Here is a 23,594-nt window from a genome sequence, read left to right as displayed (position 1 = left end):
TGGGTCTTCTCAAATCTATCTGTTCTCTGCATGACCTGTCCAATATGCTACCTAACTTCTCCACAGCATAACACCAACAGCATTCAATATATGTTCTCCTGACAGGAAGGGTGAGTAGATGAGTATCTTCACATACACCCATTGAGATTCTTGGTCCAGAATATCCAGTCCAGTCTGCCCCCCAAACACTCAGTAAACTAGTAGTTAACACAGTTCACATCGAGGAGGCTTGATCTTCCCAATGTGAGCACTGCTCGAATTCACATAACAAGGTAACCTGATTCTGTAATCAGAATGGCTGAAGATGGCCATGTGAAGGGACTGAGGGGTAGACCTCAGTAAGGAGCTTCTTCCCATCAGTTTACTGAGAAGTCTCTACCCTAAAGTACACTAATTACTGCCTGACATGCTACTCAACCTCCATCCTTCCAAGGTCATTTTCCAGGATTGAATAAATAGCTTTTTGTGAAAAAGAAGGCAAGTATAGATTTTTTTAAAATTCCAAATCTCTCCATACCATGGAGCTATGACTCTAATAATAATAACTCACATTCATATAGCACCTTAAAGTTTACAAAGTACTTTACACACATTATCTCATTTGACCCTCACAACAACCTTGTGAGGTAGGTACTCATATTACGACCATTTTACATGTAAGGAAACTGAGACTGATAGTGGTTAAGTGACTTGCCCAGGGTCACACAGCTAAGTGCCGGAGGCAAGGTTTGAAGTCCTCCGACTCTAGGTTCAATTCCCTATCCACCTAATCTTCCATTGCCAGAAGGATTTTGTATGTTGCAAAAATGATGGCTCAGCAGGTGCTGCAGAAACCATCCTAGCTTCCAAAAAAGCAAGGAATGAAATTGGACTGATTCTCCCTAGAAGAAAAAATCAAAGGAGAAGCTACAAGGTGGTCTACTAGTCAAGATGATTTCATTAAATGAGAAGAGACTAATTCTAGTGTATTCATTTAAATTAACTATTCTTTTCCCTTCCCATTTTCCCCAGAAGAAGCTGCCCTTTCAGGGTAATGCTTTGGGAAGGATGCATGACATGCCAGGATTTTTCTTACCACCAATCTGGAGTATGGAAGAAGCCTCCACTGAACTTCTGCAAACCTCAATTCAAGCTTGCTTCAGTTTCACACCAGGGTAAGGACTGGGGTCAGCTTGTTCAGGAAGTCAATCAGTCTTTGGTCAATGGTCACTCACTCTATCTTGGACCTGCTTGGTGAAGCTGGTCTATTGCTCTAGCTAGTCAGTTCCAAAGATGAGGGTTTCATGAACTCCAGGTTGGAGGGAACACTATCCCCCTACTTTATATGCTGCTTTCTGACTCCCTTTAAGTTAGGATTTGGAGTTATATCCCTGAGTGGTGGTCAGCCAGCCTTTTACCTGATTGGTTGGCATAAGTCCCATGTGGCATAATTAACTGATAACATTAATACAATGTGAGTTTGTGCTCCTATAATAGTCTCCTGCTGACAGATAAATGCTGAGAAGACAAGATGATTTTTCCTGAAGCGGTAATGGGCCATTATTGGTGCAAAAAGTCTCATATCCTACTAGTATTGTTGCCATTACAACAAAGGTAAAAAAGTAAAAGGAGCTTGTGGAGGGAAGAAATTTTTGGATTCCTCTCCTTAGTTCACACACACACACACACGCGCGCGCGCACACACACACACACATATATTTCACCCTAGGAAGGTCACTAGAAAGAGGAAGGAACCCTAAGAACTGCTTACAAAAGACCACTTTACTAAGACTTTCCAAGACCCATGCACAATATGGCACCCGAGGCCAAGTGATTGGTCTTCCAATCAGATTTGTACTCTTGTAAGAGGTTAATAAGATAGCAGCTATGGTGAGGAAGCAGAATTCAGAAACTGACAGTCTGTGGAAACTAAAAGCTTTTTTGCTTCTTTATCATCCAAAAGGAAAAAAAATATGTACCCTAACCCTAATAGTTTCCCTTTCTCCAGACTATTCTTTTAACAGCAGCTGAAACATTCCACCTCTCCAGTGAAACTGATTTCCACTGCAGTGGGTTATTTTTGCCATTATGAGAAAATGAAAGACCGTACCTCTCTGTACATATCCTATATAGTGTTTCACAAGTCTCGTGTCTTTGCAAGCCCCCCAAGCATGACTACTTCTTAAAATAAAAGAAGCTTCAAATCATGATTCCAAGGAATCATCCCTGATAGAAGGAAAACTTCATGTTTGTTAAATATAACTGTCAACAGCTGAGCTAACAGTCTTAGCAGAAAGAAATTAATATTGATGAAATTTTAAAACATCTCCTGAGTTCAAATCTGACCTTAGATACTTTTGAGCTGTGTGATCCTTGGCAAGTTGTCATTTAACCTGTTTGCCTCAGTTTTCTCTTTTGTAAAATGAGCTGGAGAAGAAAATGACAAACCACTCCAGTATCTTTGGCAAGAAAACCCCAGATGGAGTCACCAAGAGTTGGACACAACTGAAAAATGACTGAACAATTAGAAAAGGGAGGGGCGTTTTAGTAGGTAAATAGCTCTTAGCATTCTTATGAAAACAATTTTTACCTCAAAGACCTCCCAAAAGGGTCTCAAGGACCCCCAAAGGTCTATGGACTGCACTTTGAGAATTGCTACTCTCTGCCACATCATTATGATTGGTGCTGTACCAATTTCAGGCAAAACTTTTCTGTATTGAGGATTACCCTGTAACACTGTGTTAAATGACCTATGGCACCAAGCTTCGATAGGACTCATAGATTCAAATGGTTTGCTTTACCGGGAAGAGAGATACTATTAACAAAATGCAGAAAGTGAACGAGTAGAAAGATTAAAGAGAGTTTAGAAAAATAGGCAGAGGGTAGTTAATGATACTAGATTTAATATGGATAAACACAGGTAATACACTTGTCAGGAATGACCCTATCCAAAGCTGCAGCCTGCCAGAGAGCTGGTTAGAGAGCAATGATGCAGAGAGAGACCCGGGGTCAAAACAGATAGCACATTAAACATGGCTATCCAGTGCAATGGCATTATAAACACTGCTTTGGGATAATTCTGTAGAGCCCAGCAGAGCAGGGAGTTGTAATAAGTCCTCTTTACTCCGGCTTAGCGAAGACACAGATTGAGTTCTATGTTCAGCTCTAGGGGATTCACTCCACAAGTAAACTACAAAGGGGACACTAGTGATCTGGAAAGAACCCAATGATAATAAAGATGCTAATGTGGATCCAAAGGTGCTTCTGAAGGGGAGAAGTTAAAGGGACCGGGCATACACAGAGGCAGGTCCCAAGGGAGATGGTGTGTCCATATCCAAATGCCTGCATTCTAATAATCAGTCATAGGATTTAGACCAGAAGGGGTCTTAGAGAACAAGTAATTGACTGCCCTCATTTTACCAATGAGGACTCAAGGCCAGAGAGGTAACATCACATAGGTGGTAAGATGCAGAATTGACATATAAATTCAGGATCCCTGATTTGTTGTTATCACAAAGGACCAAAATGACAGAAGATGTCGGGGGAGAGGTACAGTGTATCCAGCTGTGTCTGATGGGTCCAATAAGAGCTTCCAATAAGAGCTCGGAAGGCTCTACTGCAGGTCAGGCACGGAGTCTGTATGACCATTTCGGGAGGGAGATATCTCTAAATCTGTGCATCTCACATTTCTTTTGACCTACTGCAATTCTGCTTTGCTCACAGAGTACAGTGCCTTTTTTGATGCGAGCACACCTTGCTGGGTGGTCCTGTGCCAGTGTCTCCCACATCTCACAATTGATAACAAGGTTCTTTAGAGAGACCTTGAGAGTGTCCTTGTATGCCTTCTTCTGACCTCCATGTGACCGCCTGCCTTCTGTGAGTTCTCTGTAAAATAGACTTTAAGGCAAATGTACATTTGGCATTCAAACAACGTGGCCAGACCATTGGAGTAAGTATGACTGTTTGGCAATAATTGGCTAAAAAAATAAAAACTGACTATAAATCTAGTGCATCACCCTTGGAGCGAGCTCAGCTCAGGTTCTACCATCTATCTCAATCCTCAGTCCTGACCTTCTCTAGATGCCAATCTCATTCCCCCCCATTCCCTTGTATTTACATATGAGATATTTCCCATATACTTATGTAAAACACGTTGTCTCCCCTTATGGAATATAGCACCTAGAGGTTAGGAATTATTTCCCTTTTGTTTTTATATCCTTATTATCTACCATAGTAGTGCATTGCAGGTGTTTAATAAATGCTTATTGATTGATTGATTTGGTAGGGGAAAAGATGTTAGGCTCAATCCATCTATATGTATTGGTACTCCCCAAATTAAAAACACAAAGTTTAGGAACATTGTATACATACATTCACATATATACATATATGTGTGCATGTATACATCTACATGTATATGTATATATATATAATGTGTGACTATATTACATACACACACACACACACACACACACACACACACCTATATACTACTAGTAGAAATAATAGCTACTATGTGCCAGGCATTATATTAAGTGATTCACAAATCTCATTTGATCCTCACAACAACCCTATGAGACAAGTGTTAATACTATCCCCATTTTACATTTGAAGAAACTGAGACAAGTGGAAGTTGGCACATATACGTTACATGTGTGTAAACACACATATGGTTATATAATTTGAACAGCTGATTGAACTTCATTCCTTCTCCTTCCTGTCAGTCACCTTAAGTCTGCTCACCTCCCGATCTCAATTGCTCTTGAACAAATCATAATGATAACGCTACTTGATGGCTAGTCGGAAGACTCTTTCCCACCATCTTCCTCTCCTATCATCAGTAAGCAGGGAATTCATGAACACTAACATTACTCTCTCTTTTCCCTTTATCTTTTACCATTCACAAAATTAATCAGTCTCAAGTGAGTATCTTTCTCAAGGGCACACACACATCTCCTTTAACCACCTCCCTGATCCCCTTCTATTCCAACTTTTCCTCTATCACCTCCTTCCCTTATAGCTGAGAAACTTTGAGAAAAGAAAGCAGTTATTCAGGCTTCCCTTATTACCCAGAAATAATACTGAGAGGCAACATGGTGGAATGGGAAGCAACTAGACTCAAGTCAAGAAAACTGCATTCATCTCCCAACTCCAACAATCGCTAGCTCTGTGACCCTCTGTCTCTGTCACTTATTATCTGTGTGACATGAGGGGACACAATCTCCATAAGCCTCCATTTATTTCTCTGTAAAATGAGGGAATTTGACTGGTTAATGTCTAAAGTCCCTTGTAGTTCTAAATCTATGAGCCTAGGACCCTACACCATGTTGTCTCCAGGAGAGTATTGTAGACCCAGTCTGACTCAGGCCAGGCTGCTGGTTCTGGTTTGGCTTACGAATGAAATAAGACCCTTGTAGACCATCTAACAAAAGGAAGTTTACTAAGTCGTGGCATGGGTAGCATAGTCAACAATGATATAACATTGACTTAATAATTTTAACCTCTCGTTGGCTGTTCTTCATTCTCAAAGAGGACCAAAATGATATCACTATACTAAAGTCAAGTTTCAATGTGTCCAACTGTGGCTTATCAGACCAACATGAGCTCGGAGTGCTCTACCACAGGTTGGGCACAAATAGTCTGTGTGAACTCTAGTTCACATAGTGATACTGTGGATACTCTAAATTTGTGCATCTTGCATTTCCTTTGAACTGTTTCAATTCTGCTTTGCTCATAGACCACAACACCTTCTCTGATATGAGCACACCATATAAGCTACAGTTTCTTCATCTGTAAAAAGCAATATCATAATAATATTTAAATTACCTATCCCACATGCTTATTGTAAGGAACATACTTTGTAAGACTTTAAGGATGACATAAATGTGAATTATTTTTATTTACTCTACGACTTGAAAATCCTTGAAATTGCCCTCACTTTTCCTTCAGAATACCCACAATGGACTCCACCTGCCAGCGCACCTACTAATATTCAAACCTCCTTCACCTCAAACAGTGGCATTCAAGGTCTCTTTAGTTCTACAATTCTATGATTTATGACCTCTAATATAAATAGAACTCTATGTCCTCTTCAGTTGCACTATTTCTCTGTTTTGTTTAATTTCTAGCATTACAACTATAGTTTCCTACTCTTTTCCCCACCTCAAATGCACTGGGATCATTAGCTGACATTAATAATATTGTTTTAGTATAATTCCAAACAACCAACTTATTAAATAGTTTGAAACAAAATAGAGTTTAAGACAAGGCTCTGCATTTGAAAATCACTTGAAATGTCCTAAATGAGAAGTCCACTCAATTCAATTCAACAAACATTTATATATTTTTTCCTCCTGCATGCAAAGATAGTTTTTTGTCAATATGAGTATATGCATTGCATGCATACCTACACACATATGTATGCATATGTGTACATGCATGTTTATGTATGTGTATACATGTGTACATTTTATTATACATATGTGTATGTGTTTGTGTGAATGTAGGGTCATTATTATTAGAAGGTGGAACTGAAAGAAGCTAAGAAAAGTATAACAGAATCATAGACTTAGAAATGGAAGGGATCCCAGAGATCATCAAGTCTGCCTCTTTCACTTTATAGATAAGTTCATGGAAGTCAGAGAAGTGAAGTGACTTGCCAGAAGGTCACACAGTAAGTATCTGAGGCAGTATTTCAATTCCAGTCTTTGTGACTCCAAGTCCAGCACCTCACTCACTATTTGCCTAGGAAGCTAGCTGATTCCTGAAAAAAAAAGTCAGGCACCCAAAGGACACAATTTTATGAGGGGGGGGGGATATATAATTGTGTGTGTGTGTGTGTGTGTGTGTGTGTGTGTGCGTATATGGAAACTTGGATGGACAGATAGCAGATAGAGAAAGAAATAATGGAAGAAAGAAAGGAAGGAAGGAAGGAAGGAAGGAAGGAAGGAAGGAAGGAAGGAAGGAAGGAAGGAAGGAAGGAAGGAAGGAAGGGAAAGAGAAAGAAGGAAAGAGAGAGAAAGAATGAATATATATATGGAAGTTTGGAAGGATAGACAGGAGATAGACAGACAGACAGACAGGTAGACAGATAGATAGATAGATTGACAGATAGATAGATAGATAGATAGATAGATAGATAGATAGATAGATAGATAGATGGGTATATAGATAATTCCTTAAATACTTAATATGTGTCAGGCACCTCACAAAGTGCTAGAGATACAAATGCAAGCAAACAAGACAGTGTCTGTCCTCAAAGAACTTACACATGACGTGCTAGAGAGAGGAACATAGAAATGAAAGTATTTACCTTTTTTTCTGAAAGACAGTCTACTGCCCAGTAGTCTGCTCATTGGAGACAATTAACTTGGGTTGGAGAGATTACAATATGGAACATTTTTCTAACCCACCTGGATTTACTACCCACGAAGTAGGAGATCTATTCTGATTTAATTTCCTGAGTAAAATTCAGGAGACCTTCTCTCTAGATACTTCCATTTCCAAGTAGCAGGACCCCAAGTAACTGAGTAAATAGTTTTGATTTTTTATTACTGCAAACACCTTTTATTTTCCTTTCTGGGTTTCAGGAAACCATTTACTCAAACAGATTGATCCACTTTGTGTTCAATAGTAAAGGACTGCAAAGAGGTTGGGTGGTTCTCTGACTCATCCTCACCTCTAGAGCCCAAACCAGCCACTTTAATACCTGAGGCAGAAACGTGCTGGGAACAAGCAGTACAAGAGAACCCTCAAATCAACTTTGTAATTCATGTTGTTAAAATACTATAAAAAGTGATTAAGACAAATTTAACTGAGGGGGATTGGTTACTATAATAACTATATTTTGTATTCATGAGGATACTGGACCAAAGTCCTAGGTAAACCTTTGTTCACCTAAAACTGGAGATAGGTCATTACATAATTCAAGATATTGTAAAGAAATCTGCCATGATTTTATTTAAAGTCATTTTTTCCAGTGGATCGTGGAAGGACTTATCTTAACAAGAGTCTCTAACAATGTGAAATCTAAATGGTAATAGCTAACACTTATATGTTTTGAAGTTTATAAAGTGCTTTTCAAATATGATCTCATTTGATCTAAGTGATGTTGCAAGAATATAAGACTTGCCAGGCTGAGTTAGATGTGTGATCTGTCACTGTCTCTGGCACAGGCACCAAATATGTGTTATGGGAAAGCATGGTCAACTTGCATGACACCAACCCTTGGACAAGTCATTTAATGGTCCTCAGTTTTCTCATCTGCAAAATGAGGGAGTTGGATTGTGATTCAAGAAGCATGTATTAAGGGCTTCTCATGTGTCAGGCGCTGACATGAGGGCTGGGAGTTACAAAGAAAATAAAAAATGGTCCCTGCTCTCAAGGAGCTTGCATTATAATGGGGAAAATGAAATATAAATAACAAGGGAGATAATGGAGATAATAGAGATTTGTGGCTACATACACAATCCTGAAGCTAGGTGGCGCTGTGGATGGAGCACCAGTTCCAGTCAGGAAGACCAGTTTGAATCTTGCCTTGAACACTTAGGAGGTGTGTGACTTTGGGCAAGTCACTTAACTCTTGCCTGCCTCAATTTCCTCATTTGTAAAGTGGGGAAAATAATAACAACTATTTCCCAGAGTTGCTGGGAAGATGGAATGCCATAATATATGTGAAGCATCTGGCAAATCTTAAAACACTATATAACGGCTAGCTATTATTTCGTTTTTGTTCTGCTATGCCCATGGAAATATTCTTCTTCAGTGTTTAAGCTCAAAATAAAAATTTTAAAGTAACTTGGTTCATACTACATATAATATATATACACACATACATAGTCTGAACTATACATCGTATGCACTCATATATAGTATGAATGCTCTACATATATAGTATAAACTATATTTATGCATGTGTATATATATATATATACAGATACACACACATATAAATATACAAAATGAACCAACTTGCTTGGTTGCATGTGTGTATATATATATATATATATATATATACATATACTCATATATATACATATATATAATGTGAACCAAGTTACTTAGTTCTATTATATACATATACACATACACATACATATACATATACACACATATATAGTCCGAACTATACATGGTAGGCACACATATATAGTATGAATACTCTACATATATAGTATAAGCTATATGTATGTATGTGTGTATATGTACAGATACACATATAAATATATAAAATGAACCAACTTCCTTGATTGTATGTATATATATATATACTCATATGTATAAACTATGAACCAAGTTACTTAGTTGTATGAATATACCTATACACATACGCATATATATATACACACACATAGTATGAACCAAGTTACTATTATATTTTTATTTTGAACTTACACACTGAAAGAAAGTATTTCCATGGGCAAAGCAGAACACAAAAGTAGTAATAGCCAACAAGAGCCAGCAGTTATGTAGTGTTTTAGGATTTGCGAAACACTTCACAAATATCTCATTTCATCCTCCCAACAACTCCAGGAGATAGTTCCTATTATTTCTCCCATTTTATATCTAAATGTGTGTGTGTGTGTGAGAGACAGAGACAGAGACAGAGACAGAGACAGAGACAGAGAAGGAGAGGCAGAGAGAGAGAGAGAGAGAGAGAGAGAGAGAGAGAGAGAGAGAGAGAGAGAGAGAGAGAGAGAGAGGAAGGGAGGGAGGGAGGGAGGGAGGGAGGGAGGGAGGGAGAGGGAGAGGGAGAGGGAGAGAGAGAGAGAAGAGATGGAAGGTCTGGGGAGCTGGAGGAGAGGCATTAGCAGCTAAGAGGACCCAGAAACCTATAATTGGTTGAAATTGGGATAAGATTTGAAAGAGACCAGGGATACTACAAGGCAGCAATAGGAGGCAAAGCATTGCAGGCCTGGAAGACGGTCAGTGCAATGATACATTCCAGAGACTTGAGTGCTGGGTTCAAGGAACAGCAGTTCAGTGTAGCTAGATCACAGAGTGGGTGGAGGACAGTAAAGTGAAAATATGTTAGAAAAGTTCCTTGCTTCCAGCTCTCAAAATATATTTTGGACTATATAATTCTAACCTCAGAAGGTCAGCCATGTGCTCCAAACATTCTAGTCTCCCTTATTAATGACCTGAGATGTTAGTATGACTACAATCCCTTTGACCTAGATGGTAACACAGTGATTAGGATGGTGCAACAGAATCGGAATCCACAAAATAGTCACTCTTTGCATCCCAACCTATGCTCTTCTGTTCTGATGCTTCACAAGGTGTCTATGGAGGAATTCTGTCTGGACCATCAACCTCAAGGAGTCGGAGTCAGGATGGGAGCTCTCCAATCTGACCTATCAGCAATCTTCTCCCTTGTGGCTACATCCATTTACTCTATTACACTCAAACCTTGATAAGATTCTACTCTAGTAGGACAGGACCCAACTGAGACCTTAACTGGTGACTGATCTTGTTCAGTGTGACAGATGTACACTTTCTATTCAGAGGCATTCACTTTCCCTCATCCCACCCCCAAGTCCCAGAAGATCTAAGCTCTTATCATTCTGACTGTAGATGAAAAGCAACAGTTCTTAAGGCTCCGGCACCTGACAGATAGATTCTCTTTCGAACTACATCCACATCAACCTCAATCATCTCACAGTGTTTCTTAATGATGCCGTATGTGTTCAGTTGTTCTGACCTCCCTCCCTAAGGCCACTCCCAAGCACCTCCTCCAGGTGTTCAAGTGACCCAATGTAGTGTGAGCGGTGGCAGGCCTTACTAAGGCAGAAGGGCTTCAGATTGTCACAACATCAATCATGTATGCACTTGCAGGCCCAGCCTATGTTGAAAGTTTCATCTCCAGAGGCTTGGTCATCAGGTGAGGGGAAAAAGTGGCCACAGTTAATCAAAAATGAAGACTGACGACTATGATACATAAGGAGGAGAATTATTGGAAAGAGTACCCACACCCATGGAATTCCAGATATTTCAAACATAGGTCAACACATGTATAATCTATGTCAAATTACTTGCCTTCTAAAGGAGAGAGCGAGGGGAGGGCAATGGAGAGAATTCGGAACTCAAAATTTGGAAAAAATGTTAAAGTTGTTTTACATATAACTGGGGGGAAATAAAATATTAAAATTTCTCAAAACCATGCCAGTCCCATTATGTCAATTATTACATAATTATTTAATATTAATATACTATACTATAATATTATATATATGATATGATATATGATGTATCATATATTATAATAATATATAATTATTATATAATATTATCAATGAACAAGAATGTCTCAAGTAACTACCATGTATCAGGTGCTGTGTGTGGTGCTAGGGATATAAGTACAAAGAATGAAAGGATCCCTACTTACAATAAGTTTACATTCTAACAGCAAGGCCAGAACATCAAACTGGTCAGTATCCTTATTCATCTGAGGAGGACAATTACTCCATATTACAACTTCCTTATGGACTCTGTTTCCTTTTCTGTGATAAGACAATTACCATTGTAATGATTCCAGCACATATCAAGTACGTCAGCTCATAAATCATCCTCCACCCTCCATCCTCCACTAAGACCCAGTGTTCCATCCTCAGGGTCGCTGTCACCCCCTGAATGGTAAATGTAGCATCCTGAATGGTGAGCTCTCCATACTTAGGATCCCCCACAAACACCATGATGTTCTTTGGCCAATTTCACATCATCTTAAATCTCATTCCCTATTTTCCCTATATTCTGGAAACAATAATCAAATTAACACTACCATTCCTGGATAGGATGTGTTAGTAAACAGCCATATGACTCTCCTCACCATCCCTGTCACTTTCCAGACCAAAACATTCCTCATTGGCTACCATTCTCCTACATGACTTCTCTTAATAGAATGTAAGCTCCTTCCTTGAGGGCAGGAACTATCTTTTTTTGTGTTATTTTTATTTGTACCCTCATTACTTAGCACTGTGTTCAGCAATAGTAGGCACTCTTTTATAGGATGTGAATTGCTACTGAGACTTGTACCATAACTTTACCTACTCAATGTTCCCTGGCCTACCAGTCAAAATCTCCCCCGAACAGGGGAAATGAAACAAAAATACTTATCCCTTAAGAGGTCTCTGCTAAGAGATTGTCCACTTCTTTCATGGGAACCAATAGTTTCACGTCCTCTCTGTCACCAGAAAGCAAGCCTTACCATTCCTCTTCTTGGTCCTCCAAGTTCTTCCCGAGAATTAAATGTCCAGTTACCACTATATATAATACTGACAGAAATGTGGAAAGGCCTTATCATCTCCTGATTATGGTAAACAAAAGGCTACCATGATAATTGTAGCACCTGTGGTGCCAATCATGCCAGCAAACACTCTGCTGGGATCTGCCCACCATTACTACTCGTTATACTGTCATTGTGGCCTGTGGCACTCTGCTGCCCTTTGCCACTGAATCCTGTTACACTGTCTGCTATGCCAGGGCCAAGAATTTTCCAGGCCCATGGGCCCTGAAACCTCCTCTCCCTCTCCCAACTGGGTAATAGCAATGCCCCTTAATGCTGGACTGTGAGCACTGCACAGAGCCCATGCCCCCAGTGCCAAGGCCCTCCTGTGCTGGGGTCTATCAATGCTCTTCTGTGCCAGGATCAAGAACTGCCATGGATACTACCAGAATTCTCCTATTCTGGGTCCAGAGCAATGTTCTACCGGTGCCAGGCGCTGAACACTGCTGTTACCATTCCCCTTTTGCCTGGCTAAACTCTCAAACCCATAGAGATATCCATTTCAGAATCTCTGCTCGCTTACCTGCATAGGAAGAGAGATATGAAGTAGAAGGGGTGTTAGAGACTGAGCTAGGCCATGTATATAAACTATCTGCCAGGTGTAAACAGATGCTATTTTTGCAAGAGTTGGGGAGGATGTTTGGGCTCTTCCCTCATGCCTCACTGGATGTCCCAAAGAGAAAAAAAGAGAGCTATGATCCTGAGCAAGAGATGAGACTGTTTCTCCCTTTACATTGACGTAACCCCCTCTGGCCTCAGCAAGTCACCTAAGGTATAGTAAGTACCTTTGTCCCTATCCACCACTTTAGAAAGGTCTATGAGGGCTGGTAAAAATCAAGGATTATCCTTTCAAGTGCTTCCCCTAGTGTCTTGTACCAAAAAGTCCACATGACAGAGTTCCCAATGACTCCTTAAACTCCACACAAAAAGTCCCAGGCAGTTCATTCAGAAATAGTTCTTGGTACCAAAAGCCCAGGCATTTGTGAAGGCCTACCACAGCAGGTGTGCCCATAGATTACTTTCACATCCAAATACAAAAGCTATGCAAACTCAACAAATGATACCTTACAGAGACCCTTTTAGATCATCTAAAAGTTCACAAAAGGAAGTTTGCTTCACCATAGCATGGAAGGGATATTCGGGTGGGATATAGCATTGATTCAGTCAGGTATCTCCTGCTTCTGCTTTGACTAGACTTGTGTCAAACCTGAAATAAGAGTTCCTCATTCCTTCTGTGCTGCCTTTTGTATTGAGGCCACCAAGAAAGCAACATTAGTGCTGTGAACATTGGTCCTCTGAACCAGTTAAGTCTTGAGAAAAATTTCCATATTTTGGGATTTTTTGTTTGTGTTTTGGGGGCTTTTTTTTTTTTGGCAAAGCAATCAAAGTTAAGTGACTTGCCCAAGGTCACACAGCTAGTGTCAAGGGTCTGAGGCTGGATTTGAATTCAGTTCCTCCTAATTCCAGGGCCAGTGCTCTATCTACTGTGCCACCTAGCTGCCTCAATTTCAATACTTTGTAAAGAAAAAGTGGTCTAGCCAGCATGGGGTAAATATTGCTCCTACAACATAGGAAAGGAAAAGCTGAGCAGAGAGAAGAGGAACAAAGGGGAATGGGAGTAAAAGGGAGAGAGGGAGGGAAGGAGGGAGGGAGAGAGAGAGAGAGACAGAGAGAGAGAGAGAGAGAGAGAGAGAGACAGAGAGAGAGAGAGAGAGAGAGAGAGAGAGAGAGAGAGAAGGAAAAGTATAGGTCTCACAGAATGGAAGTCCATTAAAGGTAAATACCATGTCATCCCAACAGGCATACAGGAAGAAGTGGAGTCATGTCAGAAAGATAGGATTACATATACTCTGATACCCTTATGGAAGTCTTATTGCTAAGGAGATGACCCTTTGGCTGGTCTGTGGGGAGGAGAAACAAGTCATCTTTCTTATCATCAAAGCCGAGTTTTAAAGTAACAGAAAAGACTTTGCAAGGATGCTCAATAAATGTCAGCTAAAACCTCATTAAAAAGTAGTTTGAAAGCCACAGTGTTGGTCATAGATTTGGTCAAATAATATCCATCAACTTCACCCCAGATATCATGATATCAGTGAAATTCTCTCATTATAACATGAAAAACATATATTCTGTATAATATAGGTGTGTTCAAGCAGCATTATCCTAAAGCCCTCTGCTAAATGATAGAAAAATGGTACGTCACAGATGTCTGTACTTAAATATGGAACTCGAAGAAGATTGTTGTTCTTCAGTTGTTTCAGTTCTGTCTGACTCTTGGTGACCATTTTCTTTGCAAAGATCCTGGAGCACGTTGCCATTTCCTTTTCCAGTTCATTTCACAGATGAGGAAACTGAGGCAAACAGGGTTAAGTGACTTGCCCATGATCACACAGCTGGTATCTGAGAACAAATTTGAATTCAAGTCTTCTTGACTCCAGATCCTGTTTTTATCTACTGTTTCACCTCTCTGAGTAAGAGTACCCTTATTTCTTCCCTGCTGCTATGAGGGTACCCTCAAAAGAAGAAGAGACACTTCTAGAGTAATTTCACTTAAAAATGTTGAATTTAAAAAAAAACAACTATGTTCAATTTTGTAATGGAATGCCTTAAATGGTAGTGGAGAGAACTTTGGATTTGGAGTTCAGGGACCTAGATTCAGATTCTAGTACCATTATTTATTCCGTGTGATCTAGAGCACATCACTTCACTCCTGGACTTCAGTTACCTCATCTGTCCCTTCCATTATTAAATCTATGTTCCTAGATGTAGAATGTATCATCTTTCTATGGTAAACCCTCTAGTCGCAATCCTGGATCTGATGATTCCTGTATTTTTTGTGTATACACCTCCACCTCCATTTCTCACAATGCCACAATTTTAGCAATTCCTTGTCACTATCTTAAACTTTAAAATGTTATAATCCTGACTTTCAAATCAAATCAAAAGATGTTTAACTTAAGATATTTAAGACCTGGTCTCCTCCCTCAAAGAGTCTCTCTTCTATCTGGGGAGACAAGCCAAAATGTGCAAAATTAAATGACACTTTAATTTTAAATCTTTATTTTAAAATTTAATTTTAAAGCTTCACTTTTTCCACATTAGCCATGTTGGGGGAGGGTGAGCAAGAAAAACTAAGAAAGTGAAAAAAATACATTTCAATCTGTACTCAGAATTCATCAGTTCTCTTTCTGGAGATAAATAGCATTTTCTTTTTTTATTATTCTTAATTTATTTGTTTTCAGGTTTCTACAATCAGTTCCATAATTCTTAGATTTTCTCCCCCCTCCCTCTTCCCTCCCTCCCCAAAATGGCATGCAATCTTATATGGGTTCTATACATACTTTCTTATTATACTCATTATTATGTTATTATACACAAAATTATGTCAAAATCTGGTTGCCTGGAGAAGTTCATCAATATTGTATGTCAATTTCATGATGGCATGTTTGCCCAGGTTCCAGATAATGGATAATGCTCTCATGCCTTCCCATTCACCAGTGGAATGAAACAGGGTTGTGTGCTTGCTCTCATGCTTTTTAGCATGATGTTTTCAGTCATGTTGACAAATGCTTTCAATGAAGATGAACACAGCATCAAGGTCAACTACTGTACTGATGGCAAGTTCTTCAATTTGAAAAGGCTACAAGCCAAGACCAAAGTGGAGGGAATGTTGATGCATGATTTTCTATTTGCAGATGATTGTGCACTCAATGCAGCCTCTGAAGCTGAGATGCAACAAAGTATTGATCAATTCTTTGCTGCCTAATTTTGACCTAATAATTAACACCAAGAAAACACAGGTGCTCCATCAGCTACCACCACACCATCCATACTTGGAACCATTGGTTACAACAAATGGAGAAGTTTTGAATGCTGTGGATAAGTTCACTTACCTTGGTAATGTACTTTCCAGGAATGTACACATTGACAATGAGGTTGATGCACACGTTGCCAGAGCTAACTCACTGTTTGGGAGGCTCTGAAGAAAAGTTTGGGAGAGAAGAGGTATTAGACTGACTACCAAACTGAAGGTCTACAGAGCCACTGTGCTGACCTCATTGTTGTAAGTTTGTGAAACATGGACAATCTACCAGTACCATGCCAAGAAGCTGAACAGCTTCCATTTGAACCATCTTAGGAAGATTCTGAGGATCACTTGGCAGGATAAGGTACCAGACACTGAAGTCCTTGCCCGAGCTGAACTGCCAAGTGTTCAAAATATGCTCCAGAGAGCAAAACTCTGATGGGCTGGCCACGTTGTTCAAATGCCAAATGTACACTTGCCAAAAAGACTATTTTGTGGAGAACTTGCATGGGACAGGCAATCACATGGTGGCCAAAAGAAACGATACAAGGACACTCTCAAAGTCTCTCTCAAGAACTTTGGATTTGACTATGCAACGTGGGAGACACTGGCACAGGACCACTCAACATGGCATGCCCACATCATAAAGGATGCTGTGCTCTTTGAGCAAAGCAGAATTGAGACAGCACAAAGTAAATGCAAGATGCACAAATTTGGGATATCCACCCCAAATATTCACACGGACTATCTGTGCCCAACATGTGGTAGAACATTTTGAGCTCATATTGGTCTAATCAGCCACAATTGGACACACTGAAATTTCATTTTATCATGGTGATTTCATTTTGGTCCTCTCCAAAGACAAAGGACAACAACCAACCAACCAACACATTTTCATATTAGTCATGTTGCATAGAAGAATTAAAATGAATGGGAGAAACCATGAGAAAAACCCAAACAAAACAAAACAGAAGAGAAAATATTCTGCTTCATTCTGTGTTCCAATTCCATAGTTCTTTTTCTGGATGTGGATGGCATTTTGCCTCAAGAGTCCTTTGGGAATGTTTTAGATCTTTGCATTGCTAAGGGCTAAGTCTACCAGAAAAATTCCTCGTACCCTGTGGTTGTTACTGTGTACAATGATCTCCTGGTTCTGCTCCTTTTGCTCAGCATCAATTCATATAAGTCTTTCCATGACTCTCTGAAGTCTTCCTATTCATTGTTTCTTATAGCACATAAATCATCTGCATTTCTATATATTACTAACAAAACCCAACAGCAAGAGATAGAAAGAGCAATCCCATTTAAAGCTATGGTAGACACTATAAAATATCTGGGAGTCTATCTACCAAAACAAACCCAGGGACTATATGAACACAATTACAAAACTTTTCTCACAAATGAAATCAGATCAAAGTGGAAAAACATCAGTTGTTCGTGGGTAGATAGAGCTAATATAATAAAAATGACAATTATACCTAAATTAATTTACTTGTTCAGTGCCATACCAATCAAACTACCAGAAAAATATTTTCTAGAGCTAGAAAAAATAATATCAGAATTCATCTGGAAGAACAAAAGATCCAGAATATCAAGGGAATTAATGAAAAGAAATACTAGGGAAGGTATCTAGCCCTACCAGTTCTCAAATTGTAGTATAAAGTAGCAATCATCAAAACCACTTGGTACTAGCTAAGAAACAGAGAGGTAGACCAATGAAATAGATCAGGTTCTCAAAACACAGTAGCCAATGAATATAGCAGTCTATTGTTTGATGAACCCAAGAACCCCAGCTTCTGGGATAAGAGCTCACTGTTTGACAAAAACTGCTGGGAAAACTGGATAACAGTGTGGCAGAAACTGGTCATAGACCAATGCCTGACACCATACACAAGAATAAAGTCCAAATGGATACATGATCTAAGTATAAAGACTGATACTATAAACAAATTAGGGGAGCAAGGAATAGTGTATTTATCAGATTTATGGAGAATAGAGAAATTTATGACCAAAAAAGAGAGAGAGAACAGTATGATTTACCAAATGAATAATTTTGATTTCATTAAATTGAAAAGTTTTTGCACAAACCCAATGCAACCAAGATTAGAAGGAAAGCAGAAAACTGGGTTTTGCAACTAGTGTCTGTGATGGATAGCATTTTCATCATAAGTCCTTTGTAATTGTTGATAATGTAAACTTTAAATAACAGTTCAAGGTAACAAAAAAGATACCACAAGGTAATACCTGTATAGCCAAATATTTTGAGAGAGATAATAATTGATGCAGTAGGAAATTAGAAGAGGAGGATCCCTTCCACCTGAGGTGGTCAGAGAAGACATGTGTGAAGAACATGTAGTTTGATTTGAGCATTTAATAGGATCTAAATCAATGGAGAAGAAAGAAAAAATAAAGTCAAAGAGCATTTATTAAGCACTAGTGTGTGCCAGACTGTGCTTTAAAGGTATTCCAGGTGAAGACGATAGCTTGAAAAAAAAAAAGCATAGAGGATTGTAGAGGTGGACAGGTCCTTAAAGAAGTGAAAAATCTATTGGGGGAGCAATAAACAAACAAGTTTGACTGCAGTAGAGAGGGTAAATAAAACAAGGTCAGCACCATATTCCCTGGGGTCTGCTAGGTGGCGCAGTGGATAGAGCACCTGGCCTGGAGTCAAGAAGACTCCTCCTCCTAAGTTCAAATCTGGCCTCAGACACTTACTAGCTAGGTGACCTTGGGCAAGTTACTTTACCTTGTTTGCCTCAGTTTCCTCATCTGTCAAATGAGCTGGAGAAGTAATGGCAAACCACTCCAGTATCTTTGCCAAGAAAACCCCAAATGGGGTCATGAAGAGTCTGACATGACTGAACTGCTCAACAACAACGTATTCTGGAGTACCACCACTTAAAGGGTTATAGAATAACAAATTATTCAGAACTCGAAGAGAACTTAAAAACCATCTAATCCAACCTCTTCATTTTGCAGATGAAGACAACAAAATATAGTTTGTCCATCAGTATATGTGTAAATTGTGGTCTAGGGTATCTCCTCCACAACTTGGACTCACACATTCTGATCCTGGGGAACGAACTATGAGGGCCAATTTCTCTCTTTCACTCATTGTCCTCGGCTGGAGTCAATCCAGGAAATAAAATCAACTATGTTGTTGTTGAATCATTAAGTCATGTCCAACTCTTAATGACCCCCTTTGGGGTTTTCTTGGATGATATTAGAGCAGTTTGCCATTTCCTCCTCTAGCTCATTTTACAGATGAGAAAATTAAGGCAAACGGTGTTGAGTGACTAGACCAAGGTCATACAGCTAGTAGTGTCTAAGGTCAGATTTGAATTCATGAAAATGAGTTTTTCTGGTTCCAACACAAGTGTGTTATCCACTACACCACCTAACTGCCCCTTTAAGTGGTTTGCGCTGCCACAGATTTCTGTAGGCAGGCAACTGATTTCTTTGCCTGTGTGTCTCTTGACTGTCTACCCAACTTGACCACAATTAGAAAAATGCAGGGAAAGATAATATCTTTTTGAAGGCTTTGAAAGTTCAACTCTATTCATAATAAATAAAGCTCATTTCCAGATTTCCCAAAATGAGTCCCTAGTTCCCATGCAAGCACACAAAGTAGTAAATACATACTAAACACAGGATAGTCTTTATTATGTCATGCATATGACACAAAGGATTCACAAGAACTGATAAATAATAAAATATTCAAATATTCCTTCAGTCATTCCCAAATCTTTCAAATTCAGTTTCTTTATATAATGGGGATAATAATAGCACTTGGGCAGCCAGGTGACACAATGGATAGAGTGCTAGGCCTGGAGTTAGGAAGATTCCTCTTCATGAGTTTGAATCCAACCTTAGACACTTACTAGCTTGTGAACATGGGCAAGTCACTCAACCCTGTTTGCCTCAGTTTCCTCATCTCTAAAATGAACTGGAGAAGGAAATGCAAACCACTTCAGTATCTTTGCCAAGAAAATTCTAAATGGAGTCCTGGACAGTTGGACATGACTGAACAACAACAAGTAAATAATATCTGCCTCCCAGAGTTATTGCAAGGATCAAGCATAGAAGGTGCTTTACATGCCTTAAAGAGATATGTAAATGCTAGCTATTATTTCATTACTATTAAGCCAACCTTTTGACAGTCTAGTGACTCCTTTCTAATACCAGTCTACAGCTTTTCTAGGACTTCCAGCAATTCCCTGTAGTTTAGATTCCCCCAAGAAGATAAACCAACTATGGGCTACTGAGTTAGTAATCCCCTTCTCTGTCTTAGTAACTACTGGCTTTGCTCTCTAATGAGGACACTAAGTAAGAACAATGTATATACACTTCTCTTATTTCTCCAAGAAGCTTACTGCATCAGGAAATCCCCTTCTCTTTCTAAAAGCTCTGTACCTTGAACTGTCAAATTTGGTACTCTATAACCCAGGAGACAATTCCCAAAGCTGGCCCTTCCCAGTAAATCTTCCTCCTGTGACTGGAAGACTCAATTCTCATTGCCCAGAGAATTCAATATCTCCCCTCTTCTACACAGGAGTTTGAAGTTCATAAACATTGACCACTGACTAACCTCTCAGGATGAGTGGGCATGAGCATGCCTATTTTCACTTTGTGCTTTTTCAGGACTTCTATCAATCCACCATTTGCTGCCATCTGATGAGCTAAGAAAGCCCATACACAGATATTCTCCTATAGGATAATGTGAAAGCATATAACTATCTCTTCTGATGTGTTTCTACTGCAAGTAATTATCAACCATGTTGTTGTGTTGGTCCTTCATTTTTGAAGAGGATCATGACATTAGAGAAATGACTTGCAGTTGACTTTGATTTGAATGAAAGAGGATTGTGCAAGGTCACCAGCCTCATTTTCTCCTCTAGAACCCTCTGGATCCAGTTAACAGATATTCATCAGTATGACTAGAGATGGCAGGGAAGACCCTATGCATGAGCACAGCTTCCTTCCTCACTCCCCAGTATTCAGGTCTAATCTACTGACACTGGTCTATCTTTGCTTTTATAGATCACATAATGGGCAGTTCCTTAGACAAGTTAATCCTCCTGAGTCTCAGTTGGCTGATCAGTAGGAAATCCTTATATCCAGTCAGCAAGGTACCAGTGAACACGTCCTTTTCCATGGAGAGATGCCCCTAGATGTGTCTCTCATGGCTTATTTCATCAGGTTGATTAGGGGACTCATCAAATTGATTCAGGACTGATGTCATCAATTTTCTTCTCCTATGTGTATGCATATACATATATATATATATATATACATATATATATGTATGTATGTACGTATTTATGTATGGCAAGCACTGACAACAATTGAGTTGAGCCCAGAATTGAATAAAAGGAAGAAAAGCAGACTGAATCAATGATGGGAAATTGCAGTTATTTTAATAACCCCAAGCTTCTTCTAAAATAAAGGTCTGTTTTTTTAATACTCCTATTCTTATGTCTGTAGCCACATAACATGATGGTCTCCAAAGGGTTAAAATTGAAAATCAGCCACAGGGCCAAGGAAGAAGCCCATGAGTAAGAACAGACCAGAATGCATTTCAATTAAGGAATTAGAAGAAAGGGAATAAAAAGTGTCATTCAAGAATTCTATGAATGAAAAGGATAGACATCATATGACAAGAACAAGAGCTAGCCCATGTGCTACAATGGTATCCTCTCGATGCCATGATTAAATGAGATAATATTTGTAAAACTTTAGTACCTTGTCTGGCATATAGTAAGTTGACGATAAGTGTGTGTCCCTTACCCCTTCAAGAGAAATTGAGGAAAGATTCCAGAATGTAAGGTTGGCCTATGGAAAATTTATTGGATGACATGAATAGGGGTTATGGACATGGATGAGTTGCTATCTGCATCACAGGAAGGCATGCCGCACTTGGATGAGATTAATCAAGCAATAAACCGACAGTTCATGAAGCACCTACTATGTGCCAGATACTATGTTAAGTGATGAAAAGACCAAAAAATTAAACAATCCATGCTTTCAAGGTGAGATCATCACTGAACACCTGGATAAGTAATTAATCCATGGGAACTTTTCCCCTTGGCTTTCTATTTCCCTCTTCTTTCACATCTTCTTCTCAATTGAAACTCAGAGGAAGTAACCAAGTAGAACCAAGTCTTGTGTGGAGTAAAGGTCATCATAAAGTTGCTTTCACCTCCTTTTCCTCCTTCACTAGTGAGGCAGAACAGCAGTGGGAATGTTTTGATCCCAAGTCTTAAGTCCTTAGTCTATTTATTTTTGAACTTTTCCATTAACTTTGTAAAACTGTCAAGATTTAGATATAATGTATTGAACTTGGGGTGTAGTATGCATGCATAGAACACTTCTAATGGTGTCTCCCCACATGAAGATGCTGGAAAGTCTACTTTCTGTTCCTGGCAGAGTCATGATAATGGAGAATGGAAATGCCTTAGAAGGACTATGGAGAACACATGGTCCTGGTCAGCTAACCATGTGGAGAAGAAGAGGATTTTTGACTGGCTGCAGAGACATACAAAAAGACTTCTACCACATTCTCTTTGGGAGAACTTGATGACCCCTTTGTTCATGACGACTTATGATGGGAGTAGAGCCTCCAGTCTTGCGAGTTTAAATGTTCTGGAAGGTAACTAAACAGCTGAGTCCTCACAGTCATCATATCACACCCATGTGACAAAAATGTCATTACAAGCACTTTGCACATGGGCCATACCTCCATTAAATATTTCTCATATTCCACTACCATGTATAAACAATGTCCATGTCCTCAAGGAGCTTATAATTAAGTAGCCAATTAACTACTCTGTAAATCTTATTCCAGCCAATCGGAATAAAGTATAGAAAACCTCTCCCCTAGGATGGTCTGAGGAGCTCAGCTCAATAAGGAAAACATATCTTGGCATCTAGGTGGTCCAGTACAGTTGAGTGAGGAAGACTCGTCTTTGTGGTTTCAAATACAGCCTCAGACACTTACTAGTCATGTGACCTTGAGCAAGTCACTTAACTCTGTTTGCCTCAGTTTCCTCATCTGTAAAATGAGCTGGAAAAGGAAATGGCAAATCATTCTAGCATCTCTGCCAAAAAAATGGGATTATAAAGATTCAGACACAACTGAAAAATGACTAAACAACAGCAAAAAACGTATCTTAAGTGCCTACTAGTTATGGGGAACGGGGATAGTAAAAGCTGTGATTCTTCTCAGTCTCTACAACTCCTGTTTCCTTTTTCCTCTTCCCTGTCACTAAGGACACAATTAAGCTAGGTTTCAGAAGCCTGCCCAGAACTCTGAAGCTGCCTCAGAATTCTCACCTTGGTCAATTTCAGAGGTGTTTGAAGACCTGATTCATTTTTCCAGATAAGGGAGGCTTCCACAAATCCAGGGACTCCAGGGATTCTGTAAAGCATTAACCCACTTTATGCTGCAACCTAATAGAAACCCATCTCTCCAAATAAAAGTCTTTATGCAGTCAAATTCTGTGATTACTATTAGGAAGGAAGGAAACAAAC

General features: G+C 39.4%; 1 protein-coding gene across 1 annotated transcript in view; it reads right to left on the bottom strand.

Annotated features, from left to right (window-relative positions):
• Positions 1-23,594, bottom strand: part of ESRRB (estrogen related receptor beta) — a 238,909-nt gene that overhangs the window by 149,110 nt on the left and 66,205 nt on the right. The gene's annotated exons all lie outside the window — the stretch shown is intronic.

This window comes from Notamacropus eugenii, chromosome 7 (genome assembly GCF_028372415.1).
Source record: "Notamacropus eugenii isolate mMacEug1 chromosome 7, mMacEug1.pri_v2, whole genome shotgun sequence".
Taxonomy (NCBI): domain Eukaryota; kingdom Metazoa; phylum Chordata; class Mammalia; order Diprotodontia; family Macropodidae; genus Notamacropus; species Notamacropus eugenii.
This window is presented reverse-complemented; position numbering and strand designations above follow the sequence as displayed.